Genomic DNA, 13,317 nt, shown 5'->3' with positions numbered 1-13,317 from the left:
ATGGGGACTGGAATCTATCACTTTTTATGTTGAAAGTCATTTAGTTCGATGGCAGTAGCTAGATAGTGTATATCTGTACATGAAGGAGACTCTATAACCTGCCTTAAGGTAGAAAACATTGCTAGAATACCATTTGATTTGGGGGTATTTCTTTTCCTGGAATACTAAAAGACTATGGGAACAACAAAGGGAAAGTTGACACTTGAATGAATTTTGCTTTTGATTAAGACTTAAAGTGATAGTATTTCTATCCAAGCCAATATGAAATAGGCAGAGGTGGTGGTGAGATAAAACAAGCAACCACTTCCTCACTGTTTTTCCAGGCCATCTGGGCTGGCTTGTGGGAGGAGTGGGTTGGGTCGGTGGGCTGCCACAGTTAGGTCTGTGGCTTAGGGAGATTTCTCTTGTGTCTTCTTCCCAGTTCTCAGACTCAGTGCTGGCTGTGAGAAGGAAGCTTCTTAGTTTCCACTACTGCCTGACAGTTGAGCTGGTGTCTTGCTACCTTTTCTATGGTTGGGGTGCAGACTTTAAGCTATCAAAAGCCCTAAAAGCTGTTATGTCTGAAACATTGTCTTGTTTTTCTGGACATTGTGGTTCATACCTCTTCTCACTTTGGAGTTTCATAGGATCATAGCACCTTTAAAGCTGGAAGGGAACTTAGAAGTCAGAGTCCAACCTCCTCATCTACAGGCAAGGAAACAAAATCATAGAGATATTAAATCATTTGCCCAGGACACAGAGCTAGTAAGGGTCTGAGGCAGAATTTGAATACATGTCTTAGCCCCTTTGTTCTGCTGTAACCCCCCCACTCCCACCCCCAGCCATCGCAGAGCTTGTGCATGACACTACCCTGGACTTTCTATCTTGAGATTTTCCTAATCATATATTTGGAGCTAAAAGGGACCATGGAGGACATTAAGTGTAATGTCCTCATTTTAGATATGAACATACTATGGCTGAGAATCTGTTTTTCTTAACCAAGTGTATTTTAAAAATTATTGGGGGGCTAGATTGTTTTTTCAGCTAAATTATTGGGTGCCAGATTGGGTTTTTCTAAAATATTGCTACTTATAAATTAATGGCTATTGCACCCCTTTTTGGCAGTAAGCATTTTTTATTATTAGAGTATATTAAATAATAGAAGAGCATTGACCATGTGGCAGTTAATCCAAGCCCAAACCCCCCAGCACCATATATCTAAGTGAGAGAACACATGGCTTCAATCTACCCTGTTCTAAGAGGAGAGTGCTCACCAACTAACAGCCTTCCAAATCCAGAGTGTGAGATGGTCTCAGTCTTTTCCCTCTTCCAATAGAGGTGGCTCTTACACACTGATCAAAGTTAATTGGTCAGTGTCATTCAATTCCATTGATTGACATGACTTGAGGATGGTTCATATTAAAAAGAGCTGTGCTGTGAAGTCATCAGGGTCTAGTGGAAGACAGACCCCCCCCTCCAAAAAAAAAAGGTAAATTCACATAGGTGTGGTTTTAATCTCCATATTCCATTGAACTAGTCAGAATCTTATCTCTATTGTACCTTTGGGCTAGCTTGGAAAGAGATTAGTTAAAGTTCCTGAACTAGACTTTCAAGTTGGGGGGTGGGGGGAAGGGGAGAGAAAGCCCAATATGATAAAGGGACTAAAACTGGGTCCCCTCAAGAAATCCATTATTAATAATTATTTTCTCATACAAGGAAGAAATAGACTATGTTGATGTAGCATTAAATGAGAGAAAAAACACATTAGAACATTAATGTGTTTTTTTTTCTACCCTTTTATTTGCAGGGTTATTATTGTGCTCACATCAAGCTGGTGTAGCTTTTTGTGTCCCTTTAAATTGAAGGTTTGAAGGGGCTAAAATATCTTTTACATCTTGAGCCTACAAAGATAAAAATCACTGGAATGCATTTTCAAGGTGGACTGTGACTTTAAAACCTTTTTAAAGAAATGGATAATCAGGTTTTTTTTTTGGGGGGGGGAAGGGGGCATGGATTTAAACAATTCCTTCATGAAATTGAATTAGACAGCTACTGGAGGTTTCATCTTGACCTATTATTCTATGAAAAGTCCCTCTCAACTTTCAACATATGAGAGTTTCTACTACTTCTGAAAAATTAAGAAGCAAAAGAAGAAATAATTATAAAGGTAGTGTTAATAATCCTTGATTTAATTTAGAGAAGCTAGTCTTTCTAATAATTATTGGCCCTGGGATGGAGCCAAGATGTCAGAGTAGAGAAAGCAGCCAAGTTACCCCAACATTTTACTCAAAAGAATTTAAAAATAATGCCTCAGGTTGAATTCTGGAATGGCAGAAGAAGTCTAGGACACTGCAAAAGGGGCTGACCTGGAACACACATGAAGGCAACACCAGCTGGGGGTTTGGAGGTAGCAACAGGAGTAGCAGCAGCTTCTAGAGCTTTTAAACCAGAGATGGCAAGGAGACTGGGTAATGGGTCAGAAAGAAACTACAGGGAACCTTTGTGTTATTAATGAGTATAGAAGAGGGTGCTGTCTGGCAGCTCTATTGCCTATATCTACTGCCAGGTTATAGTTCCAGGGAGAAGAGGAGCACTTGTTGTCCCAAGGGAACAAGTATCCTGAGGAGCAGTTTTGCTTCTGGTTGCAGGGGAGCAGTAATCACACCTCTCCCCAGACGACACCACTTTGGAAGCACCAAGAACTTCCAAACCCCCACAACTAGCTCTGTGAAACCCTGACACTAGCAGTATGAAAATGCCTGAAGTTTAGAACATTGCCTCTCCAACTCCCTTTCCTCTCACACCCTAGGAACAGAAGTCAACTTTAACATAAAGTTCTAAGTCAAGAAATAGACTGGAAAAATGAACAAGCAATTAAAAAAACCCCCAAACCATAAAAAGCTATTATGGAGGGGCAGCTAGGTGGCGCAGTGGATAGAGCACCAGCTCTGGAGTCAGGAGTACCTGAGTTCAAATCCGGCCTCAGACACTTAACACTTACTAGCTATGTGACCCTGGGCAAGTTAACCCCAATTGCCTCACTAAAAAAAAAAAAAAAATGCTATTATGGTGACAGGGAAGGTCAAGATACAAACTGAGAAAACAACAATGACAAAGTAGCTAATGGGAAAACTCAAAGAAAAATGTGAATTGCACACAGGCCCAACAAAAATTCCCAGAAGAGCTAAAAATAAATTTCAGAATCAAATAAGAGTGGTAGAGGAGAGGCAGCTAGGTGGCACAGTGGATAAAGCACTGACCCTGGATTCAGGAGGATCTGAGTTCAAATCTGGGCTCAGACACTTGACACTTACTAGCTGTGTGACCCTGGGCAAGTCATTTAACCCTCATTGCCCCACAAAATAAACAACAACAACAACAACAACTAAAAGAGTGGTAGAGGAAGAGGAAAAGAAATGAGAGTGACACAAGAAAATTATGAAAAGACAATTAAGGAGCCAAGATGGCAGAGTAGGAGCAGGACATTATACAAACTTTTCCAAATTCCCCTCCAAACAACTTTGAAATAATGCCTCAAAATTAATTCTAGAGCAGCAAAATCAACAAAAGTTCAGGTGAAAGGTCAAGCAAGGAAGGTCTGCCTCACTGGGGTGGTGGTTGGTCTGGAGTGCAGTACAGGCCACGTTGAAGCATTAGCAATAGGCCTTGGAGGTAGCTACATCTGTGGCAGCAACAGCTTCAAGAGCTCAGACCACAGATGGCAAGGGGGTTGAACAACTGGTTAGAAAGAGATTAGAGGGGATCCTTTGCTAGGTCCTGGGTTCAGGACCTTGTTATATTGTTTATGCAGAGTTTTAGGTCACAGTCCTAGGGCAAAGAGGAGCACTAGTGCTTGTAGCTACAGGGAAATAGGGGCCCTGCTCATAGTTCCAAGGTGGAGAAGAGTGCTTATGATCAAAGGAGTAGAGACCCTGTTCTCAATTGAGAGGCTAAAAGCAACACTGATAATTATGGCTGCAGGAGAGCAGGGGACCAAGTCACAGTTCCAAGGCCAAGAAGAGTTCTAGCATTTGTGGCTATAGGGGAACAAGTCTCTTCCTGTGGAAAGACTAGAGCACAGGTTAGGAGAGCAGTGACGCCACCTTCCTTTAGATCATACCACCTTGGAAGCACCAAAAACTCATAGACCCTCAGAACCAGCTCTGAAAATAGTAGCATGAAAAATATGAGGCTTGGGGCAAGTGCCTCCACCAACTTGGGAATAAAGGCAAATTTTAAAATAAAGTCAATACATACATCGGGGTTTTTTTGTTTTTTGGTGAGGCAATTGGGGTTAAGTGACTTGCCCAGGGTCACACAGCTAGTAAGTGTTAAGTGTCTGAGGCTGGATTTGAACTCAGGTCCTCCTGTCTCCAGGGCCAGTGCTCTATCCACTGCACCACCTAGCTGCCCCTAAAATAAAGTCAAAAGTCAAGGAATAGACTGAAAATATAATCAGACAACAACAACAATGAAGAACCTGACTATAAAAAGTTACTATGGTGTCAGGGAAGATCAAGACACAAACTCAGAAGACAATGCTGTCAAAACAGCTAAAAGTAAAGCCTCAAAAAATGTGAATTGGACAAAAGCTCAACAAGAATTCATGGAAGAACTTAAAAGGGATTTAAAACATCAAATAAGAGAGAGAAGCAAAAGTGGGAAAAGAAATAAAAGATGCAAGAAAACTATGAAAAGAGTCAATGGCTTGGTAAAAGAGGCACAAAAAAGTATTAAAGAAAAGAATATCTTAAAAAACAGAATTGACCAAATGCCAAAAGAGGCACAAAAATTAATTGTGAACTCCTTAAAAAAGTAGATTGGCTAAGTGAAAACAGTAGTACAACAACTCACTGAAGAAAGCAATTCCTTAAAACTTGGGATTGGGTATGTGGAAACTAACGACTTTATGAAACATCAAAAAACAATAAAACAAATCAAAAGACTGAAAAATAAAAGAAAATGTGAAATATCTCATTGAAAAACAACTGACCTGGGAAATAGATCCAGGAAACATAATTTAAGAATTATTAAACTACCTGAAAGTCAGGATCAAAAAAGGAGCCTAGACATTATAAAACTTCTCTGATATTCTAGAACCAGAAAATAAACTAGAAATTAAAAGGATCCACTGATTACCTCCTGAGATCCCTAAATTAAAACTCCCAGGAATATTATAGCCAAATTGCAGGGCACCAAGGTCAAGGAGAAAATACTGCTAGCAGCTAGAAAGCGTTAATTCAAATATTATGGAATACTGTACAACTGTGCATATTCTTTGACTCAGCAATACCCCTACTAGGTCTGTATTTCAAAGAAATCAAAGAAAAGGGGGAAAAGATCTATATCTATAAAACAATTTATAGTAGTTCTTTTTGTGGTGACAAAGAATTGGAAATTGAGGGGCTGCTCCTCAATTTGGGAATGGCAGAACAAGTTATGGTATATCATCGTGATGGAATACTATTGTGCCATAAGAAATGAACAACATGCTTTCAGAAAAACCTGGAAAAACTTTTATGAACTGATGTAAAATGAAGTGAGCAGAATCTGGGGAACATTGTACACAGTGATAGCAATAATAGAACAATGATCAAATGACAAAGCCTTAGCTACACTAATCAAGATAATGATATAAGACAATTCCAAAGGTCTTATGATTAAAAATTCTTCTGGGGGGTATCACCAATCACTAGCCTGATATTATTCTGTATAGAATTATTGGCTTAGTCTTTCTATAATAGTCTTTGACTAACCTCTAAACTATTTGTTCTGAAAAATATGCATATTTTATTTGAAAAATTCAACAATTATTGAGTCTTTTGTGTTGAACTTGAATATTCCAGGATAAATACTATTCCATCTTAAACTCAATTATGATTTCATATTTTTAAGATTAAAATTTCCTAAGGATTTTCAAATGCATTCTTTGATATTATAATTTCTCCCCTAGGTTTATTTATGTTTATTCCTATTCTCTTCAAATTATTTCTCTTTCATTTAGAATTTAAATAACAATAGTAGTGACTTCTTTGTTATTTACCATTTGCCTTTCCTTTCCTATGATATTGCATTAGATTCTCTGCCTTTATAACCTTATATGTAAATTTTAAACACTCATTTTCCTGCAAGGGAATATTTCTTGTGTTTCTAATTAGGCTTGTCTTTTCTTATTTCATTCATGTTCTCTCTCTCTCTCTCTCTTTTTTTAACAAAACACCACATAAGTGTAAGATTAGTATTTCTATTGTTACTACTTCAGATAATTGACCAGATCTGTGATTCCATTGATGTGAGTACTTTACTTTCTTCGCTACTATAGATCATAAACTATTTGCTATGGTAAAGAAAAAACCAAACCAAACCAACAAACAAACAAAAAACTCTCATCATTTGGTGGTCAATTTTCTGTCTTTGAGTTCCTCTGAATTTAACTGGGCTTGTACTTTGACAATAACCATATATTCCATTGCCAAGACATGATAAAAGGTTTTCTAGCTTGGCAGAATCTGGCTGAACTTTTGCTTGACTAGTACTCCCTTCAAGAACCCCTGGTCACTTCTATACCCAGATAGGAAAAGGACTGTGGTAGAAGTGTGCATGTGTGTGTGCGCTTGCGTACGCTCAATTCCAGAAAACACATTTTTTTCCCTTGCATTCACATTTTCAATCATACTTAATGATATATTACTCTGTAATTTGGGTTTTAAAAAAACCAAAAAACATTTTTGTGGTCATAGACCTTTTTGGCATGCTGGTGAAACTTATGAATAATGTTTTTAAATGAATAAAATTTATATATATACATACATATATATGTGTGTTTATGTGTGCAATTACAAAGGAAAATATTATATTGAAATGTAGTTATCTATGTATTTATCTTATGTATGCATTTATGTATCTAGCTATTTAAGGTCAGGTCGGGTGTATTGACTTATGTCAAATATTTTGTAAAAATAAAGTGCTCTTTTAATGTCAGGTATTATCTATTATTATTGCTCAAACGAAGATTTGTGATTTCATTGGGAAGAGAACTCTCTTCTCTACCAACCCAAATCACCACTTACCTATAGTATTTCTTCTTCCTTCCCTCTTTTCCAATGACTTTGATTTCTATATCACATTCAGTTCCCAAAACGTCCTTCTCCTTCCCTTGTAACAAAGATAAAAAAAGAAAAAAAAAACCAGTTCATAGAAATCAGACAACACATCAACTATGTTTGATGTTATATGCAATATTCTATACCTGTAATCCTCCAATTCTGCAATGGAGTGAGGGAGGCATACTTTATCAATTCTTCTTTGAGGCCAAGCCTGGTCAGTATAATTACATGATGTCAATAAGGCTACATGCATTTACATGGTGTCTACTGTGTGCCAGAAACTAATAAATACTGGAATTTTCAGTTTTGTTTTATTGTTCATTAAACTTACACTGTGAGAATAATTTAAATTGCTTTCTTGGCTGCTTAATTGACTGCATCAGTTCATATAAGTTTTCCCGTGTTTCTTTGAATTTTTCATATTTATCATTTCTTATGGTACATTTCATTTATGTAACACAATATATTTAGCTATTCTCCAAGCATAGAACACTTGCTTTGTTTCCAAGTTTTTCCTAAATTATAGTCTTAAAATTAGTTTTCTTGAGTCTCAAGAGATGAAGTGATCTGTCCACAGGGTACATAGCTAGGAAATTTGTCAGAAGCAGAATTTGAACTCAGTTTTTAGTGAATTAAAGCTCAGAATTCTATACACTAAGCCACAGCACTTCTCTGAATAGGAGTCTAAATAACAATGATAAATAAAACCATTGTGTTTTATAAAAGCCCATCAATCAGTGGCATTTCTCAAAATCCTTTCGTTTTTCTGAACCCTTTCCCTCAAAGTCACCCCTTCAATAAACTGCTCAATAAAAGAGTGGTTTGAAATGATTGATGCAGAGAATATATTAGAAAAGGCACTGATAGAGCTGGGAGTGATTCAAGTTATAGGATGACAGTTTTTCAGTCTGATTCTGAATAGAATTAAAGGTCACAATAAATGTCCATAACAAACAGCAGAAAGAGTGATGGATTTGAAGTCAGAGTACTTGGGTTTGAGTTTTGAGCTCTGCTATTGTGATAGTCCAAAGTTGTTTTTTAAACCTAGCTGAGTGTCACAGGGTGTCCTTGCTTTGAGAAGATGTGACCCCCTCTCCTCCTCCTTCATTCTCTTTACTCCTTCCCCGAAACCTCTCAAATTAAAAGTCTTTCTTGTTGGAAACTTCTAACTTCCTAGTTAATTGACATTCACTGACTGTAACATAGAGGGTAGAAAACCACTTAAACTCATGCCAGAGAGGGACCCCTGTTCCTCTTTATAAAATACCCACCCCTCTTCCCCATGACTGAGCTACTATGCTTTATGAAATGGAACTCATTTATGCTGACACCAAACTGGGAGGAGTCATGGGAACCTGGCATTACCTGTCTATTGGGTATAGATGGAGTCTCTGGCTGGGTCACTGATTCCCTTCTTCCTCTTGCCATTACTTTGAAATCAATTCACCCAAGGCCTTGCTTGTACATTGACTAGATCATAGTTGTATCCTGCTCATCCAGAGATCTGCTTGTATCCCATAACCTTTTTGGTGCCTGTTACGATCAATCCACAAGCAATTATTAAGCAGCAACTGTGTGCTAGCCTCTGTGCCAAGTACTGGGAGTATGAAGACAGAAATGACAGTCCCTGCCCTCAAGAGGGTTATATTTTGTCATTCTATGTGATCATGATATAACTTTGTTCTCTCTTCCCACACATAGCTCCTACCATCAATATATTTAATATTTTTCTCCTCATATAAGTTAAAATGAGTTAAGTCTCTGCAGTCTCTTTCAGCTCTAGTTCTATGATTTTAGGTAAAAATGATTATGGGAGAATTTTCAACTACCTATAAAGTTGTATGAATGAAATTATTGTTTTCTTCTACAACAGGGGGTCTTATCTTAGGGCCCCATGGGGAGATTTCAGGGGGTCTATGAACTTGGATGGGAAAAATATACAGATTTTATTTTAATATGATCCACTTCCTTTGTAAGCCTATGTAGTTTGTGTTTCAAAACACTATTCTTAGAAGGGGTTCATAGGCATCACTAGACTACCTAAGGGGTCAACAACAATAATAAAAATAACAACAAAAAAGGTTAGGAACCCCTAGACTAGAAGAATGGGTGAATGAATGAAAAACAATTATGAGAGATTATCTCAGGAGTATTTTAGATGGATGAGAGGTTTAATATTTTTCAAAGATAATCTACAGAGTAGATAATCCATCTTTCTGAGGAAAAAGAATTCCCAATAGTAATTTACCACACACACACACACACACACACACACACACACACACACATACACACACACATACACAAACACACACTCCAAATATATACACATAAATGTATATATCTATATGTATATTTGTATATAGATATATACATACACACACACACACATATAAGAATTATGTTACAAAATACAAAAACATTCTCCTTTTGGATTAATTATTTATTTTCTTTTTCTCCTCCCATCCACTCCTTTCCCCTTCTTTTCCCTACTGTCCTCTACCCATTTTCTCCTCCTCTCTTCTTCCTCTTCTCTTGTCCTCCTCCCCTTTCCTCTTTATTATCAAGGATTCTCCTCCCTCCCCTGCTCTCTTTCCCACATCTTATTCCCTATTAATGTCCCTTTGCAGAAAGAAACCTGGATTCTATGTCTGTCTGAGCTTAGGAATGGACTTATCAGCAAGACTAGATAAAGTTGTGAAAAAAAAATTATGGGGTTTTGGGACTCCCAGAGACCCCTTCACTCGAGGGCCTAGCTGCCTGACCTTTTAAGACTGGCCCAGAGTCAGCCAAGTGGGACCTGAGACTGTGAATAGGGATTAAAACCACACCCACCTGAAGATTTTTTCCCCTTGGAGGGCTCTGTACTCTGACATCAGCACACACTGCATCAAACCACCCTCAAATCCAGTGAACAAATAGATTTGAATGATGCTAGCCAATTAGCTTTAAGCAGTGTGTAAGTGCCTCCCCCTGTTCTTCCCTCAGGAAGTTTATGCTCACTGATGGCTCTCTTGGTGCTGGGACACTGAAGGAGGCAGGATGTGTCCATTTTGCTCTCTTTTCTCTTTCCTAGCAAGACTTTCTTATCTTTCAAAGCCATGTGCTCCCTCTGTACTAATATTTAATAAATGCTTAATGCCCCAAACTGGTGCAGTAGCCTCTAATTTCTAAGTAACAAATATATGATAAACCCCAGCTATGTTCCCTAAACTTGGGACAATTATAGGGTGACCACATATAATTTTATCTTCCACAAAGTCATGTCACCTTTCTAGGGCTTTATGGGACTTAAGTCCTTTTTATTTATTGGTTATTTAGTGTCTTGTAGAGTTAGACTGTGGTAAGCTAGGTGCACACTGGATGGAGCATTGTGCTTGGATTTAGGAAGACTCACCTTCCTGAGTTCAAATCTGGCCTCAGACACTTACTATGTGATACTGGGTAAGTCACTTAACCCTGTTTGCCTCAGTTCCTCTTCTGTATAAATGATTTGGAGAAGGAAATGGCAAATCATTCCAGTATCCTTGCCAAGAAAACCTCAAATGGGGGCATGAAGAGTTGGACATGACTGAAAGGACTGAACAACAACAAAAGAGTTAGACTGCAATGTCAGACTGTCAGCCTTCATTAGTAGAGGTTACCATCTGATACATGATTTTCTCTAATTAGTTAACTTAATAAATTTAAAGATCCAGTTCATACAAAATGAATACAAATATAAATATAACAAACATATACCAGGTACCTACTGTGTATAGAAAACTGTGTTAGATATTGGAGTAGATAAAATGTTCAGAGAAGACATGATATCTTCTGACAGAATTTACTGTTTAATAAGGAAATATACTAACACAGAACCACAAGACCTCGGAGTTGGAAAGGAATTAAAAGGCCTTCTAGTCCAAACTGAACAAGGATCTTTTTTACAACATAGTGGACCATGGTTTTCTAGCCTTTGCTTGAACACTATCGATAAAGGAAACATGTCTCCTCAAGGATCCCATTTCTTTTTGGGACAACCCAAATTGTTAGGAAATTTACAGTAAGGCACAATACTACATTATAAGTTCATTAGATAGAGTAGCAAGATGGTGCAATGGTTAGAGTACTGGCCCTGGAGTCAGGAGGGCATGAGTTCAAATCTAGCCTCAGACACTTATTAGCTGTGTGACCCTGGGCAAGTCACTTAACCCTGATTGCCAGAGATACAGAGATGGGACTTAAACTCATGTCTTCTTGACTTTAAAGTTGGCTATCTATCTCAAAGATAGAGAAGGGGAGACAGAGACAAAGATAGCAACACACACACATAAAAGAGTAAGACATGAAAGAGAGCTGAAACGCTAGGGGAGGGGAAGAGGGTGCTGAGCAGAGGTCAAGAGGAGAGTCATGAGCTGAATAAGATTTGAAGTGAGCATGACTAGTGTGGGTACTTCTTCAAATGGAGATTCTGGCACAAACTCACCAGTTGGAGGAGGAGGAAGCTCTAGAGGTGGAGATGCTACCAGAATGAGAGGTCAAGGTCAAGAAGTAGCCTGGAGAGTCATGGGCTTCATTATGAAATGACGAAGTCTGTAGTTTAATAAAATACCCACTGTGATAAAATTATTACTTATAAGGTAGACTTTATCTTCAATATATGAGTCAAGATCCTTTAGCATGATTTGAATATCCTCTTTATTGGAGTATTCATTCATCTGTTTGAGTTTCCTGGTATTAAAACCACTGCTGAATTCCTACTTTCCTAGCAAGTACTCTTTGTTGACTTGCTTGACAAGATGAGTTTCTAGAGTAGCTCATGTTGTTAAACTTGGTCCATTGTTTGTCTGAAGAACTGGAATCTGGTGCTGACCTTATGCACTGTACTTATTCACTCTTAAGCCCTGCAACTTCTCCAGCAAAACAGAAAGGAAGTATCCATGCAGTTCTGCCAAAGGCCAAATTACTTGCATTATTTTGGCAACAACTTCCTTTTAGTCCTTAATAAAGTATTTGTTTATATGGGGTTGAAGTACACAAGAGGAATCCTTGAACCTTGTCTCTGTAGGAGATTATGTGGTAGCCAGAATCACTTGGAAAAAGGAATTTGCCATCATAGTGTGTATTACTGGATGATGGGCTTCCTATCACAGGGACAAAGGTTGGAGCTGGATAGGACCCACTCCTCTGGTCATTATCCCAACATCTGCCAAGCTCTGAATTTACATGAGACAGATGCATACATAGTAAAGTGACCCAAAATGAGCACCCCTGTGAGATTACTTAAGAAACAATTTGCCACAGTAGCAATGAGGAGATTCCTGCCAGTATTTGCAGGATTACAGTATCCCAAGCAGCCAAACTGGTCCATTCTCCTACCTTCAGGCAAGCCTGATACAAAACAAAACAAAACAACCCCCCCAAAAACCAAACAAACAAACAAACAAAACCACCAAGGACCCTACTCTTTATACCTTGGTCTACTGGGAATACTAATATGCATTCAATCCAGGTTTTAAAAGGCCATTTGGATAACATTTTTCTTGGGCATTTCCATTAGGTAAAAGGGAATTTGGATAGAATGTAATTATCCTCACTTTCTAACCTAAAACCTAGTTCATAGACCCGTAGGCTATTAAGCCCCTGCTGTGATTCATCCCAGAGGGGCTGCATTTCAGAAGCTGGCCAAAGCATTCTTTTGTGTGTACTTTGTCAAAATCTCTTAATAGCATTTGTAAAGCCTAGTGAAAAATTTCAGGAAAAGTGCTTTGTAAGTGAAAGATAAACTGGGAACCTAAAATCTTTTCTTCTCTATCTGCAGACTTCCAGGTGGCTGCTTCCCCCCCCCCCCAATGAAACCTAATCTGGATAACTTCTATCCATCTGAAGCCTGGAAAGACTAGACTTTGTCTTTCTTTGAAGTTGAAATGAAAAGTCTTTGAGCTTAAAAGAAGAAAGTTACTGAATAAATCCAAGATGTGATTACTATATTATTATTTGGCATTGGTACTTTAGGCTCATTACTGAGTTTAGCAAGATGGTTGGCACACTATAAGAAGGGTTTTTGTCCAGATACTTGAGAGAAACATGTTCCCCAGTCATGCTGGAGTTAACCTATGAGAAGAAAAATAGCCGAATTCTGATGGTTAAGTCCCTCAGGAACTCTCTTCTAGACCATGTTTCAGGTTGGGAATCTGCAAAACAATCTTTTCTGGGTCTTAGCTGATATGGTCAATTTTCCAAGTTCCTG

This window comes from Dromiciops gliroides, chromosome 3 (genome assembly GCF_019393635.1).
Source record: "Dromiciops gliroides isolate mDroGli1 chromosome 3, mDroGli1.pri, whole genome shotgun sequence".
Lineage (NCBI taxonomy): Eukaryota > Metazoa > Chordata > Mammalia > Microbiotheria > Microbiotheriidae > Dromiciops > Dromiciops gliroides.
This window is presented reverse-complemented; position numbering follows the sequence as displayed.